Here is a 24,305-nt window from a genome sequence, read left to right as displayed (position 1 = left end):
ATCGAATATCTCTTCTTTTACTCACTAACTGAACTGAAGAATCTGCATTTTTTGACAGGATGTATCCACTTGTTTCAGTGAGCTGCAAATAACATCCAACTACACCATAACAGTGACTTCTAAGACTTCTAAGAGCAGGGGAAACACTAAAGTGAGCAGACGAGAGGGATTCCAGGACCAGGGTGGGGAAATACTTCGCTTGTTTAAATAGATAAAATTTGTATCATGAGGTCATGTTGCTCTTTGTGGTTATATGAGTAGGTCAGCATGAAATGGGTGAGGACACAAGGGGCTCCCACCCAAGATAGTGCTGAATGCTGGGAACTTTTTGCAGTGCCTTCATGTTGGACCACTGCCTCACCAGGCATTCTTGGCCTATCGCTGTCCACACACACTAGCGCAGGCTCTGAGAGGAGGGCTGGAGAGTGTCACTGCTCTGTGACAGGAAGGCTGGAGCTCACAATCCTAATTTGCTGCTGGACGGTGGTCTGCTTTCTGTTAAACGGGCCCTGTGATAAGATGCAGGTTTGCCATCCCCTGTCTTCTTTTTTTTCCACTCCACCCAATGGACCCTTTTGTGTCTCTCTGGCCTGCGGCCCCCCACCTCAGCCTCCTCCGTGAAAACGGCGAAGATAAATGACTTGTCTGTGACGTGACGCCTGCTGTTCTTTGACAATTTTTACCCAAAGAGCACATGAGGTGCATTGTATTGGTAAGCATTCCCTCTATCGGCTTCAGGCTGGCTGGAGTTTGCCGTTATAAAGCTTTCTGGTCCAGGCAGACGTCCTGAAAGAAGAGGAAGATTAGGACTGGACAGGAGCTCTGCTGAGAATGAATCAGCATGAGGAAAACCTCCATGTTTATGTTCCTTTATTGTATCTGTAGTAGACAGGGAGAAAACAGAAAATTGAGCTTGAGTCTTATAGACACTTGTTGGAGGGAGTAGTAATAGTTTAAATGTTGACTGACAGGCTGCCTATGACACAGTAGACTGAGCTCAATTAGGCAAGTGGTGATTCAGCCATTTCATTCTTTAAGGGAACATGCTATGCTTAAACCAATTAAAGATGCTGAATGATCAATTCCCTCAGGAAGAAGACGAAAACTCATTTATATCAACTGTAATGGAGATGTTGTGCAATCAACCCCTAATTCACTGTTATCACAGACATTTCTGCACATAATACTGTATCTGTATTCTGTAGTCCAGAGCACACCAACCCAATGTTCTCCAACAAACACCAGTTAAAATAGTTGTTGAGTTGATATGCAGAACCTGTGTGAGATTGTTGAGACATTGTTACACAATGTTCTCTGCCATCTACAAGGTTTATCTCCATTTAAAATATTCTACAACATTTACAGCGTTCTAGAGTATTCTCTCCATTCACATTGTTTTAGAATATTCAGTAACACTTTCTATGAATACTGTGTTTATAAGAACCTACGAACACAGTCATATTCATACATAAATATTTGTAGCCATGATCATGATGTTTTATAAGTGCATTATAACATGTTATGAATGTTCTTCACTGTTCTAGATTGTTTCCTCCATCAGCGGTGTTGTAGAAAATTTTCACATTCATAAACACATTCATAACATGTCATAATGCATTCATAAGGCATTATAAACATGGCTATAAATATTTATAAAAATGCATTATACGTTATAGCCATGCTTATTATGCATTATGAATTGTTAACATAATGCATTATAAATACTGTTCATAACAAATTATAAGAGCTCATAAGCCGTATTTGTCCGCTCTAAGTAAAGTGAAGCGTACTGTACTAAAGCCTCCTCCAGTGTTAAGAGTGAGGCTTCAAGTTGAAGTATTTACTGAAGGATTTACTGAAACACTAAAACATACACAATAAAGCTCATTACAGGCTTACAGAGTTTAAACTAGAGCTGCCCTCAGTGTTTTACCCAATGTGGGAAAGGTAATGTACACCACTGTTAGCCTGGTATTTGTCTTTACTTTGCAGTCTCCAAGCTGGGACTGACTTCTTTGGCACTGAGAGTATAACATGTTATCAACACTACTTATAATGCCTTATATTAACAATTCATAATGTATAATAAACATGGCTATAAAGTGTAATTCAGTGTAATTTGTTTTTATAAATGTTTATAATCATGTTTATAATGCCGTATGAAGGCATTATAACATGTTATAAATGTGTTTATAGATGCTTACAAACGTGACATTCATAGAAAGTGTTATCGAATGTTCTCCTCATTCTAGAATGTTCTCCCCATTTGCACTGTTCTGGAATGTCCTCCTCATTCTTATCAAATATTGTCCTCCCCAACATTGTTCTAAAATGTTCATCATTCACACTGTTCTAGAGTGTTCCCCATTTGGAATGTTCTAAAATGCTCTTCCCATTCACATAGTTCTAGATTGTTCTCTCAATTTTGTTCTAAAATTTTTCCCACATTCTAGAATGTTCTCCCCATTCACGCTGTTCTAGAATGCTCTCCTCATTCACACTGTTCTAGAATGTTCCACATTTACCACATTCTAGAATGCTCCCATTCCTCCCATTCACATAGTTTTAGAACATTCTCCCCAGTTTCTTCTAGAATGTTTTCCACATTCTAGAATGTACTCTCCTTTAACACTGTTCTAAAATGTCCTCCACATTCATATCAAATATTCTCCTCCCCTAACACTGTTGTAGAATGTTCTCTCCTCAATCACAAGTTCAAGAATTTTCTCCTCCATTTCACAGTGTTCTAGAATATTCTCCCCATTCTCCTCTAGTTCGTTCGGTTTGTCACATCCTATTCTGGAACAATATAAAGCAGACTGCCAGTGTTAGAAAGGTTTGTTGGGAAAGTTGGGTTGTTGTGCTGAAGGCTTGGTGAGAGACAGCCTGCTACAGCAGTCCATGGCTGCTGGTCCTCTGTGGTTCTGGCTAACATCATGTCCTGTCTGCTTATGGACAGCTACAGAAGCCTCAGCCCCTGGGCAAGTTGAGCTCTACGCTCTCTCAGTTCCCTACGGAACAACATGAGGATTTTTTTTCTTAATCATTTTCTTCTCAGTCGCTTGACTCACAGTTGGTGAGGGCATTTAATACGACATTCTGCAAAATTGACTCGTTTCAGTGGCAGTATAACAGTAACTGTGTGGAGAATTATGGTGGGGAAGTGCTATGATTATTTGGTTATAAATGCTGCAGAAGGCATTTTCCATCTCTGAGATAGATCTCTAATTACCTCTGATTTAGCTCCCTTCATAAGCCACGGAGAATGGCCCTGCTACAAACCACGAGCACTGCCAACCTAAATGCCTCTTCTTCCTTCAAGAGAATATTAAGTCTGAGAGGTCAGACTTCTATCTACTTTACAAAATCATTTCTCGCAGGGAGCAGATTCTTCACTGCTGACTTTTTTTTTAAATCATCAGCTGATGAAGTAGTCCAAGTCTGCGAGATGGAGAAGTCGTGTTTAGCTTGGCAAAACTCTTGCGACTTCTCCTCGGCATTCATGACTACCATATGCAAAAGGACCATGTCTTTCCCAGCTTTTAATAAATCCAGATCGCACTGTTATTTTAGCCTTTTTTTCCAAGGCTGTGGGTCAGAGTAGTGGGGAACAAAAATATTATGGTCATCCGCCATAAATTCTCCCAGCTTTGGAAAGCCACAAAAACCCCCTCTTTGTTTCAGTGAGAGTCCATCTCACAGAGCAATGAGAAAATCAGGTTTAGGGGAGCGTCAGGCGTGTGGGATGGGGATGGGGAAAATGAAAGAGCCAGACAAGAGTCTAAAGGTTAGGATGCTCTTCCTCCTCCGTTCTTCTTCTTATTTTCTCTCCATCAGCATTTTTCTTGCTCAAGAACATTGAAGCAGAAGTGCATTATCTGTCCAATAACAGCAAATTAAGTCCAATTTAACAAGCTGAGAAGTAGCTACACTATTGGAAGCTCCTGCAACTTCTCTCCATCCTCCATTCATCCTTCTAAAGGCCGGCGTGGAGTCTCTTGAGCGTTCGGTGCCTGTGCATGCTCCTGTGGAAGCTGTACTCTAGCTAGCTCATATCCACTGCCATAAACCCACTTGTGTCTGTCTTAGAGAGGAAGAGATAAAATGTCCATATGAATTTTAAATAAAACTCATAATTGCATTAATGCAAAGCACTGGGGGATCAGTAATGGAGCTATCTAGAGATTTGCCAGAACATTCTTGCTGGCGTGCATTGAGTGAGAGAGCCTCTCGTCACTCCAGCTTGGGCTTTGATTTAGGGCACGCAATGAAACCCTGCAGTAATTTGTGCAAAAAGGAAAACACAGACATTTACTATGCAGATCCAGATATGTTTAGTGGCCATATCCCAGCCCATCTGGTTCCATTTTAATCCAGTTGGAGTCACATATGAAATTATACTTGGCTGTCTTCGTTTTATTAGTCAGCTTTGATTTATGACCTTCAAAGTAAAAAATAATTGGCCGACAGTGGATGTCTTTTATAAGGCTTGTTCGGGGGCAAACGCGAGAAGCTGGAAAAATGAGTCGAAACAGAAGGAATGCATGACGTTATGGGTTGAGAAGGAGCAGAGCTCCAGCCGAGCTGCATTGTGTATTTTTATAACAGGCGCCTCCTTGGTCGGTTATGCTCCACAGTGCCAAGTGCTTGTGTACATAGCATCCAACAGGTCATGTAACTTTTGGATGAAAAACATCTTTATGCGATAGGTCAGTGACTAGAGCAAACATGTGGCTGTAAAACAATCAGTGAGCTTAGGGAAGGGTCATGAGAGAACAGCGAATGGGTTTGGACTTGGCTTATGAGACAGGATGAAGGCATGTTCAGCACAAAGTCAAAATTAAGAGCACAGCACTGGGTAATAACACAGATTATGTAGCATTTTGCTTATTTTCATCCCTCATATTCCAGTTTAGTAGTTGATCAATGGAGTTTGATCCAGGTTACCTCAGTTTGTAGCACTATGACCATTTGGAGTTAAGTGAAATTGATTTAACAAAAGGATGTCTGACAGATAAGTATTATAAGTTTAGATAGAGTTTTAAAACAATGTGCAACCTGTGAAAATAAAAGGTTTTTCCCCCACACAGAAAGATGATTAACTTCATCTCTCAATTTTTTAAGAAAGAATGACTTCATAAATGCATAATGAATGAATGAGTCTATCAGTGAATCAATGAATCAGTGAATCAATGAATCATAAGGGTGGCCAGTCAAAAGGACATCAGACATTTCCCCATCTGGCTGTGTCAATGGAGACTCTCAGTAGAGGTTCCTGAGTTGGCTGTACCATTGTGAGATCTCAGGTGGCTCCATACTCTCTATAAAGTCATAAACAATGGCTTCCATACTCAAATAGTGTGCTAGATGTTGAACAGGAAGTCATGCAACCTATGACTGAATATAAATGACTTTTTTGGGCACATAATACAGTATTTGGGAGTAGAAGTCTTTACTTCAATACTTCCATAGTGCACTACATTTAGTTTTCTTAAGTGCTGTTAAGTCAGTTTTGACTCCTGGCTACCATTTGGATATTGCTTCTCCACAATGTCCTGTCTTCTCTTTGGGACATCTTAATGGCCCGTTCCTGACATCTCTGATTGTGTCCATTCATCTTGTTGCTGGCTGTCCTTTTCCTTTTTTGCTTTCAACTGCTCCAAGCATAATTGTCTTTTCCAATGAACTGGTTCTTCTTATAATACGTCCAACATTAGAGCTTCAGTTTGTTTATCTGGGCTTTAAGCGAGTGTAAGGCTTGATTTGGTCAAGAATCCATTTGTTTGCTTTCTTTGTCGTCTGAGATACTCTCAAAAGTCTTTGCCAGCACCAAAATTCAAGGGCATCAGTGTTTTTCCTGCCCCACTTTTTTATTGTCTAGTTTCCACATCCATAAAGAACCACAGAAAAGACTGCAGTCTGGACCTTCATCTTTGTTCTGCTGAGTGCCAATTTGTATCATATTTCCTGACTGCTGATTCTTTTATTATTAATAATTTAAGTAAGCAAAGGCTGTCCACCACTTCTACAATGTCATTGTCTTCCCCACTGGCTTTTGTTTTCTTCATAATTGAGTTGACCTCCCACCTTTTCACTCTGTTCCTTAACCTTTCTAAGATCCTTCATGTCTTTCGAACCTTTTTGCTATAAGCGTTAAGTAATCCATGTATCAAAGGTTAGTGATGTTTCTTACACTAATCTTGAATCCTTAATCTTTCCCCAGTCCTTTTTCTTTTATTCTATGCTCAGCATACAGGTAGAACAAGTATGGTGATGGGGGCAACCTTGTCGGACTCCTTTGCCAATGTGGAACCAGTCTGTCTGTTTTCTGTCATGATTGTGGGTTGTTGATCAGTGTAGAGGTTGAGATGCTTTGGTATGCCCATTTTCCTGAGAGCATTTCATAATTTTACATGGCTGAGATGGTCAAAGGCTTTGCTGTAGTCGGTGAAGCACATGCTGACGTCCTTCTTGATTACCTTGGCTTTTTCAGTTATCCAGTTTATACCAGCAAGCATATCTTCTGCCTGTCCTGATTCATGCTTGCACATCTGGCAGCTCTTTTTCAATGTAAGCCAACATAGGCATGTCAAAAAAGGCCACAAATAACATTTAATTCTAGGTCAGACAGGCTTTACAGAGCTTGAACTGTGTTTAGAGATGTTGCAAAATGTTGAGTTTCCAGATTAAAATGCTGTGCTACCAAGCTACTTATTTCAATTGCAAACAATCCACTCAAAAATATCTTACAGCAATCTACACACAATATGACTCACTGCAAAAAACCTACACACGATATATCTTAACACTCTAACTTTCCAAATACATTTAAAAAAAACATTTGACATTAATGCTCTCTACTGTGCAACCTGGAAACAGTTTCTTTGAAAAATGCATTTAAGTGGTGCATGCATAGGTCAATTATGGAAAGTGAATTATAGTATTGCTTTACACCCACCTATGTTTTCCTGTCTTTATAGTAGGCCGACTCAATGACAGCCAAGCAGTCAAGCTCCAGGCCTCTAGTGAGTGGAAAATAACTTTGTTTTAATACAATTCATATTCATTCAATCCTGAGTTTATTTTTTCTCTGTTTCATTGCTCCAGTGTGCTCAGATAACCTCTACTGCACATGCGATAGGGAGGTACACTGTCGGTGTGCGAGTCAGCTTCGTGAAAGAAAGGACATTCATTCATTTCTGAGTGTAAGAGCACACATCTCCCACATGGTCTGCATATTTGCTCCTGCTGGAGTTTACAAACACGGGCAGCTGTCTGCACGAGCAGGACGCTCAAACACTGAACATGTCTGAAATGTCTCCTGACAGCCTGTGTTTTTCCAGCGTTGTGAGGCACGCAATATGGCAAAAAGTTTTCCAGTTCAGAAGGAACACTCAACAGTTTTTTCTGTCTTTAATTGAAGATTTTCCATGATGTTTGCCTAAAATTGAAGCTAAACCTTACCCGGCTGCTACATTCAAACAAAAACTGACAGTCTAGCCTCTGAATTGGAACAAAATTCCATCCTGTCTAGCTCAGACTAAGTCGTGTGGGTGTGTATTTTTATTCCATGTTCCGACCTTAGAATTTATTTATTTACATTTATTTTATTTCACTTCATGTTTGCCTATATTTAATTTTCTGGTGGAATGGTGTTTCATGAAACCTCTCCTCTTTCAGATTTGACATGCATTCATGAGGAAAAACAATCAGAGCGCATTGTTACTGTAAGTGTTATTTTAATCAAGACTCCGTTCGGATCAGAGAAGTTCAAATCTGAGTAGAAATTGACAAAGACTTTCATTTATCCCCAGATAACTCATAGCAAACACTCACTGAAACGAGAAACATCTCTCTCAATGCTTTGTCCTTGGCTGCCTCTTTTAAAAATTGTATTGTGCATAAACCTTTACAAGATTAAAAAAGCATAAAAAGAGTGTAGGCTGAAAGAGAGAAGGTATGAGTGTATTTCTGTGAGAGGAAGATTTGTGCACTTGCAGAGAAGGAGGGGGAGCCAGAGAAGGAACATTTTCTTTCCTTTTTTCAGCTTTTGGAAGGCAGCCTAAAAATGTGCCTGTCGCAGATGTTTCAACAGAAGGTGTTTGCATGCTGTTCGTTAATACACTGCCATACGGGACACAGTATGACCACCACAATAACCAGTAAGTAACACTCTCTGTGTGTGGAGCGGAGAGCCAACTTTACCTTCTGTTTTTGGGAGAACCTATACCCTGTGGATTGAGACATACCTTGATGCTGCCGCATTGCCCGTGACTCATACTGGTGCTTAGGCTATAGAATTTTGGTGGGCAAGCAGTGGTCTTCTGCTACCCCACTATGCATCTTTGTCTGAGTAAAATATGTGCATTAACTCCTTAAGCTCAAAGGAGCCATGGACAATTCCAGACATTCCTTAATCGTATGGCCATATGCATTATTACATATTAATTCCATTGTAGTTACCTAATAATTTGTAGTATACTGTCAGAAAAAGGTACATTTCTGTTCATCAAGGTACAAACAATGTGAATGTACTCTTACAAGTACAACAACTGTCTGAAGATCAAGTTGCGTACCTATGTTTAAAAGTACATCATTTTGCATATTTGTACCTTTACCATAACTTAAAATAGAATAAAATAAAAAGTTTTCCCTAACTAAAGTTGCTGAAGATGTACCCCTGAGGACCACCTCAGTGACAGTTTAGTACCTTTATTTCTGAGAGTGTAGTTACTAAATATTAAGCCTTAACAGGTGAACAATAAGCCGATGTTTCAGGGGTTAACTATATCAAAATATTTCAAATTCAATGACTCTTACAGTGAAACAATACAAGATGTGAAAGCTATCAGTGAATCAGCTGTATTCCTTTTTTCCATGTGAAATGACCTGCTGTCATTTGGGTTTGATTACTTTAGTGGTTGGTTTTTACTGAAGTTTCAGATTTCATTGGTTTTTATTGCATGATTTACAGCAGACATTGTGTTTTATTTGGAAGATGTTTCTCAGAGCAACATGTAGCTCTTACACAGCCATTCTGTTTATGCAGTCCATGTGGACTGTAGGCTTGCAGGTTGTCTGAAAATGATAGCCATAACAACAATGGCACCAACGCTCAGACTCCTGGTATCTTGAAGCAGAGAATATTCCTCTAAATGAAATGTATTTGATTGCTGATGATTTCCTTGCCTTCTTACACTGCTTTACACATATGTGGCTGTAATTGTCCGCAGTGGAGTGGACACAGCCTGTGCTGACCTGCTCCCTGTGTGCATGGGTCTAACACTGCTCAGAGATGAATGGGAAACAAAGATCATCCTGAGAATTTGCTCCTCACAGTTGTCCGAACTAACATAAAAATAAAAGCACAGAGACCAAATTAACTGCAGATACTAGCTAACATTAGCTACATATATTAAAACAACTAGGTAGCTAGGTACTGATTTCCTTAAGTAGCCAACCTAAAGACCTACAGGGAGCCAAAATTGCCCAGTCTTTAGAATTATGGGACAACATATCAATAGTTTTTTATAATATAGCTGACTTACTAAGTACTGTTCTTCCCATCATTATCACCATCACATCTGGACCAAAAAGATAAAGAAAAAAACACTGTCCAGCCCATGCAGGCTAAAACAAACTGGCCCACCAGAAATATTCCTGAGCAATTCCTGAACTACATTAGTCCACACTTGGTTTAGCCTTGGTGATCTTCTGTAAAGAGTGGCCTGCTCACCTTCAGTTTCCAAGCTGGAGCAGGACATGCTGACCTTACCTAAATTTGGCTCAAATGAAGCCCCCTCTGCTTTAATAGGTGGTTGAGAAGATGCAGACATAGACCTCTGCAGCACCAAAACAAATTCAGTCTTTTTTTGAAGCGTAAGCGTTCTGAGAGAGGCCGATTGAGGCCATTTGAGGCCTTTGAATTGAAGCTTCCTCTTTTTTAACCCTCATCTCGAAAAAGCTCCTCCAGTTCTCAACTACGCCAGCTCCCCTCTTTCATCTGCTGAGTGTTTCTCTCAGTTTCGAGAGCAGATGCAGTCTTTGTGTAATTGAGACTGTCCCTGAATTCTTGGATGAGTGTCAAGAAGGTTTAGCGTGACACAGTGGTATGAATGTGTGGAGAAAACATTTGGCGCAGCACTCCGAGAGGTACTCGATCGCTTATCAGCTGCACAATAATGCTCCCTTTCTGTTTACATCCTATTAGTGTTTTTTTTAGCATAAACACACTGAATGAGGAACATATCAGTACAGCTCTATGAAGCATGTAAACACAATACAGATATCATTTTTACACATTGCCGGGGGTGGGCGGGGGCCGGGGGGGTTGGGGGGTTAAGAGAGTTATGGAGAATATATCAGGTTTGTGCATCCCTTGATGGAATGGGAAGCATGTTTGTTGTCTGCACTACTGATCTAAGTCAGACTGTATTGTGGATTTCACATTTGAATAAAAGTGTGCTCAAAATGTGATATAATGCATATTTGTTTCTCAATTTCTCTCATTGACTTGCAAATGCAAAAGGAGGGAAAAAAATAATCAGTTATTAAAATTCAGGTAATGCATTCCTGTTTCTGAATTCTATTTGAGAAACGTTATTAATTTCATATATCAAGTTTGGAGCGGCCATCTGTTCGCTCCGCGCCACTGCTCCTCCCTCCATCTGCCTGGCTTTAGAGAGAGAAAGAGAGAGAGAGGCAGAATGAGGCAGAGCGAGAAAGACGAGTGAGAGGGAGAGAGAGAGAGGCAGAGAGGGCGAGAGACTGAGAGTGAAAGACAGGGAGAGAGCAGTGCCGTGGGCTTAGGCAATATGAGGAAGTTTCACTGTGACTTTTTGATTTGTCATCCCCGTGACTGGAGGTGCTACTCGGTTTCAATAAAGCTCCATGGCCGCTGCTGCTGCTTGTGCTGCCACCTCTTCCCTCCTCCCTTCTTCTCCATCCTCCTTTGTTTTCTCTCCCTCTTGTCCTCTTCTCCTCCTGTTCCATTTCCTCCCCCCACCTTCCCTCGCTCCGTAACTGGAGGAAGCAGATTGCGAAGTGTGCACAGTGAGATGTATCCCTGCCACAGTTAATTTAGCATCTGTGCCTCCATGAATATGAATACATTTACAAGTCCTGGATATAATTAGGTACTGAAGTGTGGAGAGGGGGCACGCGGCTCCAGGTGGGCTGGAAGACGCCAGAGAAGAAGAACAGGTTGGGCTGAGCCGAGCAGCCTCCGAGACAGCGCGACCTTTGTTTCTCCGCAAAACAGCTCCCATAAATCAAGGACTGAGTGAGAACGAGACAGAAAGAGAAAACACAAATACCAAACATGACACGCTTTAACACAGTATATGTGTTTACATACAACATGTGGGCAGTGTGTGCTGTTCAGACAACAATGTGTGAGTTAATGTGTGGGAATGGATGTGTTTGTTAAATGTATGTAAGTGTGTGTCTGTGGCGTAGCTAGAATTGTTACAGTCAGGAAGTATTATATCCCAGAGACATCACTGTAGTGAGCATGACAATCACCAACGAGCACCTAGCCCACTTCAGAGAGAAACACAGAAAAACAACACAGAGTTGCTGATCTCGCATTTAACTCATCCAATCACTCCCCCTATCCACCGCTAATTGATGATACTATTGTGGAGTCCAGGGAAGTGGAATAGGAAGACCACTTTCAAATAAAAAAAAGAGCTGCTTCCCAGCATAATGTCTGAGCATGTTTTTAGTGAGTGCATTTACATGCACTTAATAATCTGATGACTGTGGGAAAGTCAGATTTTGTCAGTAATCCGATCAACACGTTTACATGCACTTGAGTAATCAGATAATGGGAAAACTCTGGGTTTTCCAGTCAGGCAGTAATCAGATTTCTGATTTGCAACCGCCCAATAAACTCCTGTTTACGTGACATCAACAGAATGCAAACTTCAAACTTCATGCCGCAACTTTTTTCTAGAAAACACTGCTCCACTTTAGCTGAAAACATGAACATGCATCATCTAGATGATGAAGAATATTTAAATCCTTCATTTTGTAAAGCTTGTAGTTGGTTTTAGCATCACTCCAAAAGTGTTTTGCTGCCATCTCGCGGCAACTCTGCTTGCTTATTTCCAGTACCGCCATCTGTTTTCGCACTGGCACAGACTGAGAAATCCAAAAGAAATCAGAGTACTGAGAAATCTAATTATTGAGCTAAAATCCAGCTCTCTTTATTGGATTTCTTAATCGGATTTCTATACCTTACTCCAATGTAAGAAATTGTAGTATGCTGTTTACATGACAATTTAAATAACCAGATAACTGCAAAAATCTGATTGTGATTGGATTATTAAGTGCATGTAAATGCACTCAGTGTGCGCATGAAAAGGAGCCATAAATATGGACTGCAGACTTCTTCTGCTGACAGACTGAGGATCCTCTTAATTGACATAAAATAAACATACTTTCTGGTCAGAAACCTGTAAGTTAAGAGTTTCTGTTTTAGGTATAGTTTGGTAGCTCTTGGTATGGTTTGGCTATAGGTTTAATAATTTGCATGTATGAAGTCTGTAAATTGTTTCTTGTTAATATGGCTAAACCTTAACTATATGAAGTAGCCTATAGGCTACTATTACTTTAGCTATGCATTGTTTTGTTTGTAATAACTAATGTAATCACAGCATAAAAATCTTTTAAGAGCCCATACATGTTTCCTGAGGGAAACCATTCAATGTCTTAAAGGCTTCTGCACAGATTTATCCATGTTAAAAATCCAGCTTTTGGATACCAGCTTTAGATGGTATAAGTGGGTCTTTGATAATTGATGTGGCTGACAAGCTGGACATCCAGCTGGACTGACCAAAAGCATACCCTATGCTGGTCAACCAGTGGGTTAAGCTGATTATGTTAGTAGACCAACTTAGCTGATTGGCCAGCATAAGGTATGTTTTCATTTGAGTTTGATGGTCTAGCTGGTCTTACAATTTAACCAAATTGACCAAGCTGGGCTGTCACCTGGTCGATCATCTTGGTCAAACTAGTCATGCTTGTTGACCAACTTGGTCAACCTGGTCAATCAGCTAAACCATCAAACTCAAATAAAAACAACCTATGCTGGTCAACCAGCTGAATTAGCCATATGTTAGAAAAAAAGATTAACCTTGCACTGCTATACAGTGTTCCAATCTAAAGACAGACAATATGAACAAGACATGAACTAATGCTGCTCTCTTTGTGAGAGAAATCAAATGATTTTTGTACATCCTAAAGCACACAAAAACTATCAGAGAGTAACAATGTTATCATCTACTAGTTATTATAACAAATAATGACATACCATGGCAGGTAAAGCCTAATTAACCCAACCTTTGCCCAATCTTCATAGCATTGTGAGTAGATGGGGTGAACGGTTGAAGACACTTTCTTGTATTTTTTCCACCGTATTTAACTTTGTTTTCTTTACTGCGGTCAACTTCATTACTACTTAGCTCACTATAGCTCTGCTATAGCCCACACTAGTACAGCTCAGTCATGCAATCAGTAGAAACAGTTGCGTGGGATAATGCTGTGGTTACATGTTGGCACTGTGAAAAAAGTGCTGTCTTTCAGTGCTTTATTGCAGAATTGTGGTAAAACTATGCTACTACTGATAGTGCTGTGCTGCCCTGGAGAAAATGCCATGGTGATATCAGCTGCTGTAAATTGGTGGTGATCAGAGCTTTGGTGATACCTTTTATTTGTTTAGGGTGGCAGACAAACTGAAAACAAAGTGGTCTACAAATGAGACAATGGCTAAACCTGCCCTTAAATACGCAATGTCTAATTATAATAATAATAAACTAGGCACAGATTTTCAGGACTTTAGAAGAAAAAGCTGCAAAAAGACGTGCATAGCTTAATGCATAGCTGTTTGCCCTAAAATGAATATTAATAGAAAATTATGTAATGTAATGTTAATGAAAATCATTCATATTTGTTTTTGGAGTAAAACTATACCATATTAAGGTATAACATGAATGGGTGATAGATACTCACAGCATATCTACTACTGGGAGTAATAGATTGCACCACTGTTTGTGCATATGTGAAAGAGTATGTGTGCACGTTTGGGTTTATGGATGTGTTTTTATGTGTGTGTATATTTTGGACAAAAGCATGCATGTGAGTGTGTATGTGTATGTATGCCAGTGAGCCTGTGTTATGAGGAGTGAACGTGTGCCACCTTGTATTTGTGAGCATGTAGTGTATGGGATCTGGATGCTGGTCCTGTGTGTACGGCTGTGTTTGGGTGTGTACATATGTTTCTGCTTTGGGTTAATAACGCAGTGCTGGGTTGTGCTTGCTTCACTGGCAGGGCAGTCGTAACATGATCGTCAGTGTGTGAGTCAATAAGTCATTCCTGATGCATAATGGTTTATTTACTGAGGCGCTCTGCCATTGAGGCACAGGGGAGGAACACTCTCCAAAGTGGGTAATGTTGTGTAGTTCGGCCATATGCTGCTGTATTACAGCTTCAGCACCAGCGTGCACTGTAGTCAATCCATAATGAAATCATTATACAGAATCAAAACAAAAACAAAGGGTCTATGGAGTTTTCAAACACTTCTTTCTTTTCATAGAATGCTAAGAAGTTATATGAGCTACAGCTTGACAAACAGTATTGTAAAGATTTTCTGTGAATTCTACTATAATGTACTGTGTTCAAGCCAGTATGATACTATGTGTCTTAGGGGTTTATACACCATGTTGAACTCCCGGACATTTACAGTCGATTCAGATTATACTGTATTAAGCACCTTATTGTACAGCTACTGTAACATTATTGTAACACTATTGTAATAATACATCAAAACAAACAGTATCATCAGCTTTACTGTAAAAGTATTTTTTGATGCACCAAGAGATCATCATCTTCACTGCTATTAAATTTGGGTTTTTTTTCTGTTTTCTTTTATATAAAGCCTGAAATAATTATTTACAAGTCAGGGTCAGATATGATGACAACAGTCGATTTACTTACATTCTCAAAAAACAATTCTTTCACCAAGTCTCGACTGAGTTCCCTTTGAATACTGTTTTAACATCCTCTTAATCAGATTCATCCACTTGAGGAAGGTGTCCAGAGTGCAATCTATGCTACAAAATGTTCTTTGCACATTGCATGCAATTACACATTTCCACCAGAGAGGTCTCCAAAATACCAAATCTTACATAGTGTAGCTTTTAATGTTAAAAGGGCTAGCAAAGATGTTATATTATTTAATATTTAAGGACCAGGATAAAAGCAACAAGTTTATATGTAACTAGTGGTAAATTTAGTTAGCCTACATACCTAATGCTAGCTAGCTATCTAATAGCATGCTAGCATACCTAACTCAACCCATACCAACATGAAATAAAGCTTGAGATGTTCAAGTGAGTTCATGGACTTTTTAATCTTTTATTATATATCTTTTTTCTTTGTAAGTATCCAGTATCCCAAACAATAATGCTAATTTCAGCTAGCCATTGAATCCAGTCACTATGGAATTTATAGTGTCAAGTTAATGGCAAGCTAACAGTGGTGTACATTCACTCCCCCACATTGAGTTCAATACTATACAGTGCTTAAACACACATTAGAGTATGAGTGTTATGAATACTAAGTACAGTCATTATCTGGCAACTCTGTTACCAGTAAATTATTGTATATACATATCTCTTCATATTAATACAGTATATTATCCATTGTGCATTGATCACTATTTTACACTATTTTGGGTCAGCATATAATTGCACGTACATCACTCAGCCTTACAACAGTAAATGTCTACAAATATATAATGTTGCATAGCCATAGGTACCAGGTAAATAGCAGGTGCTTGTTTTTTTCCCTCATTCATATTCATTTTAATAACTCTCTCACCAAATCTGACATAAGTGGATTAATATAAAATTGACCTTCACTGGGGAAAAGAGTAAAACTTTAAGGTTAAAGTTAGACGTACGAACAGAGACAGCACATTCTCTCAGCAGGGGGAGATGGGAGATAATTGATTTTGGATGCAGTCATGCAGTGGGACTCACTGATAAGAAAGTTTTAGATCCGGATTATGTCAGAACTCTGCATATAAATTACATCAGTGTAATGAAATAAAAGCATTAAAAGCAGAGGTAGATGTAATTAAGTGCACGCCGCAGGACCCTACTGCATTCAGCTCAGCGGGGTTTGGATACCTCAGGTGGCAGAACATTATTATTTGACAAATTGTCTCCATGTACCCAAATGTATCTTTTATTCATCCTTTTGTTCCCATAGCTTACATAGTGAATTAAACTAGAAGCTGAGACAGATCCTGTGTGTTTTGTGAAACTCGCTCTGGTGTAGTCAATTGTATGGTATTTGTGATGGAAAGCTTATCTTACTGAGCATGCTTATGAGTGTTTTATATATATAGTGACCTGTCTTTGAAGGAAACAGGCTTATAAGTCAGTTATTAATCTTAAGACGTGTTATCCACTATAGATTACTCTATTAATAGTAACCATTATGAAGCTAATATGTAAGATATGTAGTTATAAGCATGAAGAACTGATGTCTGAACTCGCCTGCAGGTTCTTATAATATGTGCATGCTGGTGTTGACGAGTGCTCTGGGCCTCACTGCAGAACTGCATAAGCAGTAATACTATGCAACTTATGGTGATAAGCGGCCTTCAAAATGTTGGTAACAGCACATTATTGGTCATCAGAAAATGGATGATCATTAAAGGAGAACTTTGTTAGTCTTGGCTGTTTATTCCAGAGGGCACCAATCTTATCCACAATGGGAGAGTGTGACTGCAAGTTTTCATTCCAACCAAGCAGGAGCACACCTCATCACACCTCATATAACTGACCAGATGTTTGAAGACCAAGATCAACTGATTAAACTAGTGGAATCAGCTGTGCTCCTGCTTGACTGGAATGTTAACGTACCTGTCCTTTGTGGATAAGACTGGTGGTTGAATCAGAAATGCTAGTTGTCTCGAATCAATTCATATTTTCATAGTAGGTCATCATTTGTGAAATGACAATATGCATGGTTAGCTACTATGAGTTGGTGAGCAATTTACATCTAGTTTATTCCACCATTTCAGCATGATGACGTAAGCTGTGTAAACTGAGCTCTAGACGGAACATTCTGTTGGGCTTTGTATTACACTGTCTTGGTCACTGCTACCCAGTCTTCCATCCCTGCTTTATCCACTGAAAAACTTGAAAAATCCAGTTTGCCATGAAAGGTCTATACTGAAATTAAGGTACAGTGCAGGTACATTTTTTTGTCCATCAAGGTACAAACAATGTAAATATACCTTCAAAGGTACAACAGTTGTTTTAAGGTTCAGTTGTGTTCAGTTTACCTTAAATAAGTTTTTCCCAGGGGAAAAGTACATATTTGTACATTTTCATAACCTAATGTTTTAAAAACAGAACAATAAAATAAAAAGCCTGGAGATGAGACTGGAGAGTATTGTTTCTTCTCTGAAATAACAATTCAAGCTGAAGTAAAATGTACCACTCTGTAAAAGAAGTAGAACTATAAAAGTAGCAGTACTAAAACTTCAGTACTTCAGTACTGAGTAAATCCAATTTCAATCAGCATAGAAACTGAAGTTTTTTGGCACTATACTGTTTTTGATGCACTCCTGGTCTAAAATCCAGAAGCAAACACTAAGTCAGGTGTGAACAATCACAGAGCAGTACAGACACTGTCACCAATGTAACAACATGAAATTAAGCAGCAACTACATATGAATACAAACCAAAATGGAACAATTAAAAGTAATTATTTTCCTCATATGTAAATTGGAGTAGTTTATATGTAGTAAAGGTCATTTTCTCTCTCTCTCTCTCTCTCTCTCTCTCTCTCTCTCTCTCTCTCTCTCTCTCTGACTGCATGTAGTGCCCAGAGGGTACATTCAGAAGTCTTCCCCTGATAGGAGAATCTCCTTCCCAGTCAGGGACTTTTGAACACTTTTGGTGAGCAGATGGTGCCAGTCCAACAGGTGCAGACAGGCCGGAGAGCCAGGCAAGAGGAGGGAGCCTAGAGGAAGAAGAATTGCCTTCCTTTCCTTTCTCGTGCCCTTACCTCCTCATCCTCCCCTTTATGGGTCCAGATGGAGCCCCTGCAGTCAGGCAGGCAGTCCGGCAGCAAAGAGAGAGAGCACTGAAAGTGTGTTCATGGACGCTGAGAGGACAGACGGTGACTTGGACAAAACCAAGGGTCTCCAGAGTGAAGCTGGTGCAAGAATGCTTTGATCATCAGCAACGGCCATCCTCCTTCAACCACATCCTGCCTCACCTCTGGCTAAACAACAAAACAAACTACAGGAACAGGCAAAAAGGTCAGCACTGTGCCAAGATGCAGCTGGAGCTGCAGCTGTGTGCAGCTGGCCTAAAAAAGCTACATCTGACTGCTCTTCTGCCTGAGTTCGAGAAATCAGGCCGAATTCAATTTGCCATGTCCTTCACCCACTGTATACCCACGTTTATTATTAAACCCTAATTTCCATATCATCTCATTTAGAAACTCCTATTTTCTCCTGACTTCACAATTTGAGTTGGGGGACATCTGCTAAATTAAACTTTGAGGATCATTCCTGAAGATGTCCAGGCAGTCAAGGGCAAAAGGGTTAATGATGGAATCTAGAGGTGAGACAGAAAGAGAAGATGGAAAGAGGAACCTTGGAAGTCACCTCGCTTTAAAAAGATCTTGCTTCCATTTATGAACTGGATGTAATGGAATGATGTAACCTCAAATCTGAGCTATTTTAAAATGAAGCAGCTCACTCGCAGTAAAGAAATCCCCATAAAACATTGTGACTAAAGTCATTTTAAACACTGAGGTATCTGTACTTTCTTAAAATATTTTTAGGTTTTCACTTTTTTTACTATATAAATTTATATATCTTATCACAACCATATACCAAACTGTTAATGCTGAATCGTGGGCGAACATATTACATTCAGCAGTTATTGTGCATTAAAATTGTGCAGAAGTGTGTTCTCTGTAGGAGTGTGTTAACTTACACTTACACATTTACACTTCAAAAAGTAACTAAACATGTCATTTCACCAGGGGTGCCCAAACTTTTGAATAAGACTGTATGTTTATTAATAGCAACAACATAATTCACAAGCATAATCTAGCATCCCTATGCCTGTATGACACCCATGAACAAGAAGGGGAATCAGATTCTGTAGGCAGTCACAATTCAACACAACACTCGTTGTCCAAAATGTCTACAAACTGCGTTTAGCTGAGCAGTGAGGTTTCATTCATTTTTACAGCTGACAGTAAGTCATATTGGGCTCTAAACAACATGATCAAGCATATGATCTTAATGAATAGCTGAACATGGTTTGAGAAGGTTGAGAGAAGTTTTGGGAAAAGATCTGGGTGACTGTAGACGTCTACGTCAAGTACAACTTGGACACCAAACATGTATCAGCTAATCAACTATACTTGGGGTATGAAAATTGTGTATATGTGATATTTTGCCAAACCTTTCGTTTAAAAACATTTGAAAGGGAATTTTAAAAAATGACTTTGTTTACTTCTTGACTATTTAATTATACGTAAGTCACAAAGTTTTCATGTGTAATGCTCCAATTCTAGGGAAACTTACCAAGTCATAGTTGTTCATAGCAGTGGTGACATCTGAAACATTTAATGCTACATCAAAGAAGGTTATTACAAGAAATGGTTATGAATATACAGCTTGATACCAGAGAAGGTGTTGGCCTAAAACTTTTTAAATTTTTTTTATTTATCTGAGGCAGAGGGATTTTTGGAAGCTGTAATGCAAAACAGTTCCCAAAAAAGTAGTTTTTTTTAGATTTAATACTATTTTACCATTGTTGCCATTACATATAAAATTCATAAGGCTCATGCAGATTTATGTTGGTTTAGGATAGTAAATAAAACCTCTGTGTTGTGGGCATCGCGACCCCTGGTTCCTATCAACACTACTGTAAAGAAATCCGAGATGGTAAGTTTGCAATGTACCATTTCACAGCAAACCTTGCATGACTTTGTCTACATATCAATGATTGAAATATGCAGAATTGGTGGAACTCCCCTTTAACCCAAGCATCAATATGAATAGAGTGCTTCTAGCTTTACTTCAGTAAGGATGCTGGACTTGTACACTTTGTCCATCCCTGCATTTCAGTAATGGGTTGGATATTTGTTATTCTGGGCTACCTCCGCTCCAAATGAGTCGTGTAAGAGAGAGACAGGCAAAGCTGCCAGTCCTTGGAGGGTGAAAAAGTGGCTCTCGCTCAGGCACATTGACGTGACCTCCAGAAAGTTTCTCCTTTGTCCCGAACATCGGTGGCATGCCAAGGCTGCAGTCTGTGCCCTGTGAGCTGGCACTGCCAACAGGCCGGAGATTGGGCAGGGTGGCGCGGGCCATCTGGGATATCTCCAGGAGACGCACGCCGAGCTCACACTCATCAGCAGGTTTGAATTTGCACCATAATCACAAACAGACGTTCACTTCCTCCTCCATTGCCCTCCTCCTGCCTCGCCTTCTTTTGCGTTTGGCTCGCCGTGCAACCTTTGACCTTTCCCTCCTGTGAAGAGAAAAGATGACCAGTGATGAGAGGTGCAGGCATTGGTTTGTGTGTGTGTGTGTGTGTGTGTTTTTTTTCTTTCAATTAAGTCTAAATGCAATTAATGCATTATCAGATAAGCTATTCTGTTTGCACCACTCCAAATAAAATAACCTGTAAGTTCTACCTACCACGCAATCCGCGATTGAATGTTTAATGCATAGCTTTCTCTGTAGGTGCTGGCACTTATGCTGTATTCATGTAAACGCTGGATTTGCTCTGTGAAAAGGGAAAAGTACATATCTCGAATAAAAGCGTCTTACTGCATATACCTATTCCACTTACAGTAAGTGGTTCACATTATGTTATTAAAGGCTAAAACCATGTAAACTCACAAGGACACTGGCTTGAATTGATGATGAGTAAAGAAAAATTAAAAAATACTTCATACTTGCGCCCTGTGCAGAATTTACCTTGAGAGAAAGCTTTGTCTGGTCCCTCTTCCACCGTTTCCTGGGTTACCGGTTAAGGCATTTTCTTTATAATTCTTCACAAGTTAATGCTGGATGAAAGTGATGTTTCACAGCTCGGCGGACATTTCCACTCGTGTGGTGAGCAGCTTTATGCTATTATATGCTCTCTGTGACCCATATTGCTTCCTTAACTCTATCTGTGAAGCACCTCTGTTCAATAAAGCCAATTAGCTAGCTGCTGCACCCCACCCTATTGGTTCTGTAATCGTGTTAAGTCTATTCTTCTAGTCCTGGTCCAGTCACTCAACCATCGCCACATGGGGGTTTATCGATCACGCCACTCTTGTGGTCAATGTTAGCACTCGAGCCATCGCCTGGCTGCTCTAATGTACTCAATAATTGTAATTGTGTGATCAGAGCGGCCTGCAAAATGGCCCTCACAGCTGTGACGGCTTCATCGGCCTGGAGGGACCGCAGGGGACCGCTGGAGGAGATAGGAGATGGGGGCTGGAGAGAGGGACTTTGCTGCACCATTGGCCGCTCCCAAGGGCCAGGGATTAATGGCTTGTGTCTTTCCGCTACAGCGGCACATTATGCCAGAGCTAAGGGTGAAAAAAAAGCTTCCCCCACACACACATCTGGCACCGGCACTGCCTGGGATGGGCTCACCGGGACAGGGCCCACTCTTTGGCCCCTCACCCATCACCACCAGCTGCCAGAACTGCAGCTAACTGGGATATTCTCTGTAGCAGCGGAGTTACTGAGGATGCGTTAGGCTTATTTTCTAGCAAGAAGTGTATTATTCAGTGTGACATTCACTGTGCGCAACAATCAGTGTCATATTTTGCACCATCATCAGAATGAGTGGTAATGAAGCAAGACTTTCTGTGTTTCTCATTAGGCCCACTTCATGCTCATCATAGCTTGTATGAATTCGGAGTATTCAGAAATACCAAATCCAGTATCAGTAATCACAATAATCAGTGACAAAAATATAACATCTAAGATATTTTAAAAATTGTTCAAATTATCATCCAATATTTTTGTAGTTTTATTATTATTATTTGTTATTTCCACTTATAACGTCTGTCTCACTTTATGTACCAAAAAGAGCCATTATTCATTTTTGCTGACCTCTCATAATTCATTAGAATTAAACAGGCTGTATTTGTTACTGTGCCTTTAAAACATGTAAATGATTGGCTAGCCTGTACTTGTGCCTCAGTTAAAAAGCAGTCTGGGTTGAAGCACTGTTTGTAATGTCAGTGTGAATGGGCAGGGCTATACTGCTATAAGCGGTTATATGTAAATATGTTGGTTTTTGTGACATCACTAAAGCAATTAATGCGTTTTTGCAGCCTAGTTTTTCTTTTTTTATGAAGAGGCCAAAATTCACAATAATTCTAGTTGTAATAATTGGAACTAAATAATGGGAAGTAAAAAAATAATGTATTTCATTTTTAGTTAGTTTTATCCGATAGAATTACACTCGGCAAGTATTGTAGTAATACTCTCATTTCATTGTTAAGATTTGGTTGGAAACATAAGCATTGAAATGCCCAGTGGAAAACTGTCAAACATGATTTTTTTTCTCTATGGTATTTAGGTAGATGCCAAGCCAGCTGTTCTGTTGGTTAGGACCTGAACCGAAGGCCTTACTGGTTAAATTAACCACCCACAAAATTATGTTATTACAGTGGAATCAACCTATTAATTTCCAGTGGGGGACCAATTTCATGAAAAAAAACATCCTTCTGGAAAATCTATATACATCAGTGACTGTGAATATGAGCTGTAGTCTAATCTATATTAGAGCTCTTTACTGAAAGAGTCATGTTAAAACTGCAACATACAAGCTTCAAACTAAACTTTATAAGCTTTGAATGTCCATGTTTAATCTGGCCAAAAAGTGTTCATGTGTATCAGTGTTAATTTACTGCTAACATACTTCTAGAATCCCATAGGGACACTAGCAGAAATTAGCATTATGGTAAAGTGTATTATGTCTAAAGGGACTTTCGACCCTTATGGCCTGTACAGATGTCCTAGCTCTAATAGTCACAGTTTGCCATGACTGAAAATAATAATGAAATTGAGTAATGCCTGGCCTACACTACAGGATAATCACAAAAGGACTCCTGATATCTGGGTGGTATTCAACTATAATCTTCCCAGACTATTCTCACATACCACCAGCATAGCAAAAGCCTCGCTGTCATGGGCTGTGTTTCTTTAGATCTAAAGTCACCTTAGTTTGTGAGAAACTCCCATAAGGTTTTGAGGATCGGAACCATTGGTCAGGACTTCATGTGCATAACAGTAAAGTGTGTGGTGCTTCAGGGCAGATTGTGTAGTTTGGGGGACTTTAATGGCTAAGAACAATCAAGGACAGAAAAATCAGTGAAAAATGTCATTATGTGTGATGTCTCTCTTGTTGTCAACATGGCTTAGGATTTTTAAAATCTATAGTGTGGGCCAGGCGTAATACACACTGAAATAATTTCACCACAGGTATGATTTTAATAGACATTTTTACATAACCTCTTGTCTTTTATTTATAACACCAATGCATTGGGCTTATTTTCATAGGGTTCACAAGCTGTATTATTCAGTGTGACATCAAGTGTGCAAGGAAATCAGTGTCATATTTTGCATCATCATCAGAATGTTGTTCTGAGTTTCTTTTTGGGCTCAGTTCATGTTTATGCATTGCCTGTATGAATTTGGAGTGTATGGAAATGCCAAAGCAAGATGTCACATGAACTCCGCAGTGTGTATCGTCTGAGGCTTGTAGCTCTCGTAGCTTGTAGCTATTAAAGTGTAATGAGTTGTGTGGAGGCATTGCTCTTTGTTGTCTGCTTGTTTAATACTCTGTGAAATGTTTAAGGTTACAGGGCCTTTTGTCCTTGTAAGATGTATTGATGCATTTCTCAGTTGCTAAGTAACAGCAATAATTACGTCTTTTAAGCAGCCAACCAATTATTCCCCTGGTTTTTTGATGGCATGATGGAGAGGCTTGTTTATGAGTGGTATTACTGAATTAAAAAGAATGAATAATAATTAATCATACTGGGAGAAGAGAACGCCGGAGCGCCATTTATTTTCATAAACATTTTATTATGATAGCAAAAGCATATTGGGGCTGTCAAGTGCTTTTACTGACAAAGATAAGTAAAACTATGCTCTATTGCGAAAGGTTTTTACATTCACATACCAACACTGGAAAAAAGTGTGAAAATTAGCAGTGTCTCTCTCTCTGAGGCTCTGCATAGTCTA

The sequence above is a fragment of the Colossoma macropomum genome, unplaced genomic scaffold (assembly GCF_904425465.1).
Source record: "Colossoma macropomum unplaced genomic scaffold, Colossoma_macropomum, whole genome shotgun sequence".
In the NCBI taxonomy this organism is placed as follows: Eukaryota; Metazoa; Chordata; class Actinopteri; order Characiformes; family Serrasalmidae; genus Colossoma; species Colossoma macropomum.
Note: the sequence above shows the minus strand (reverse complement) of the source record.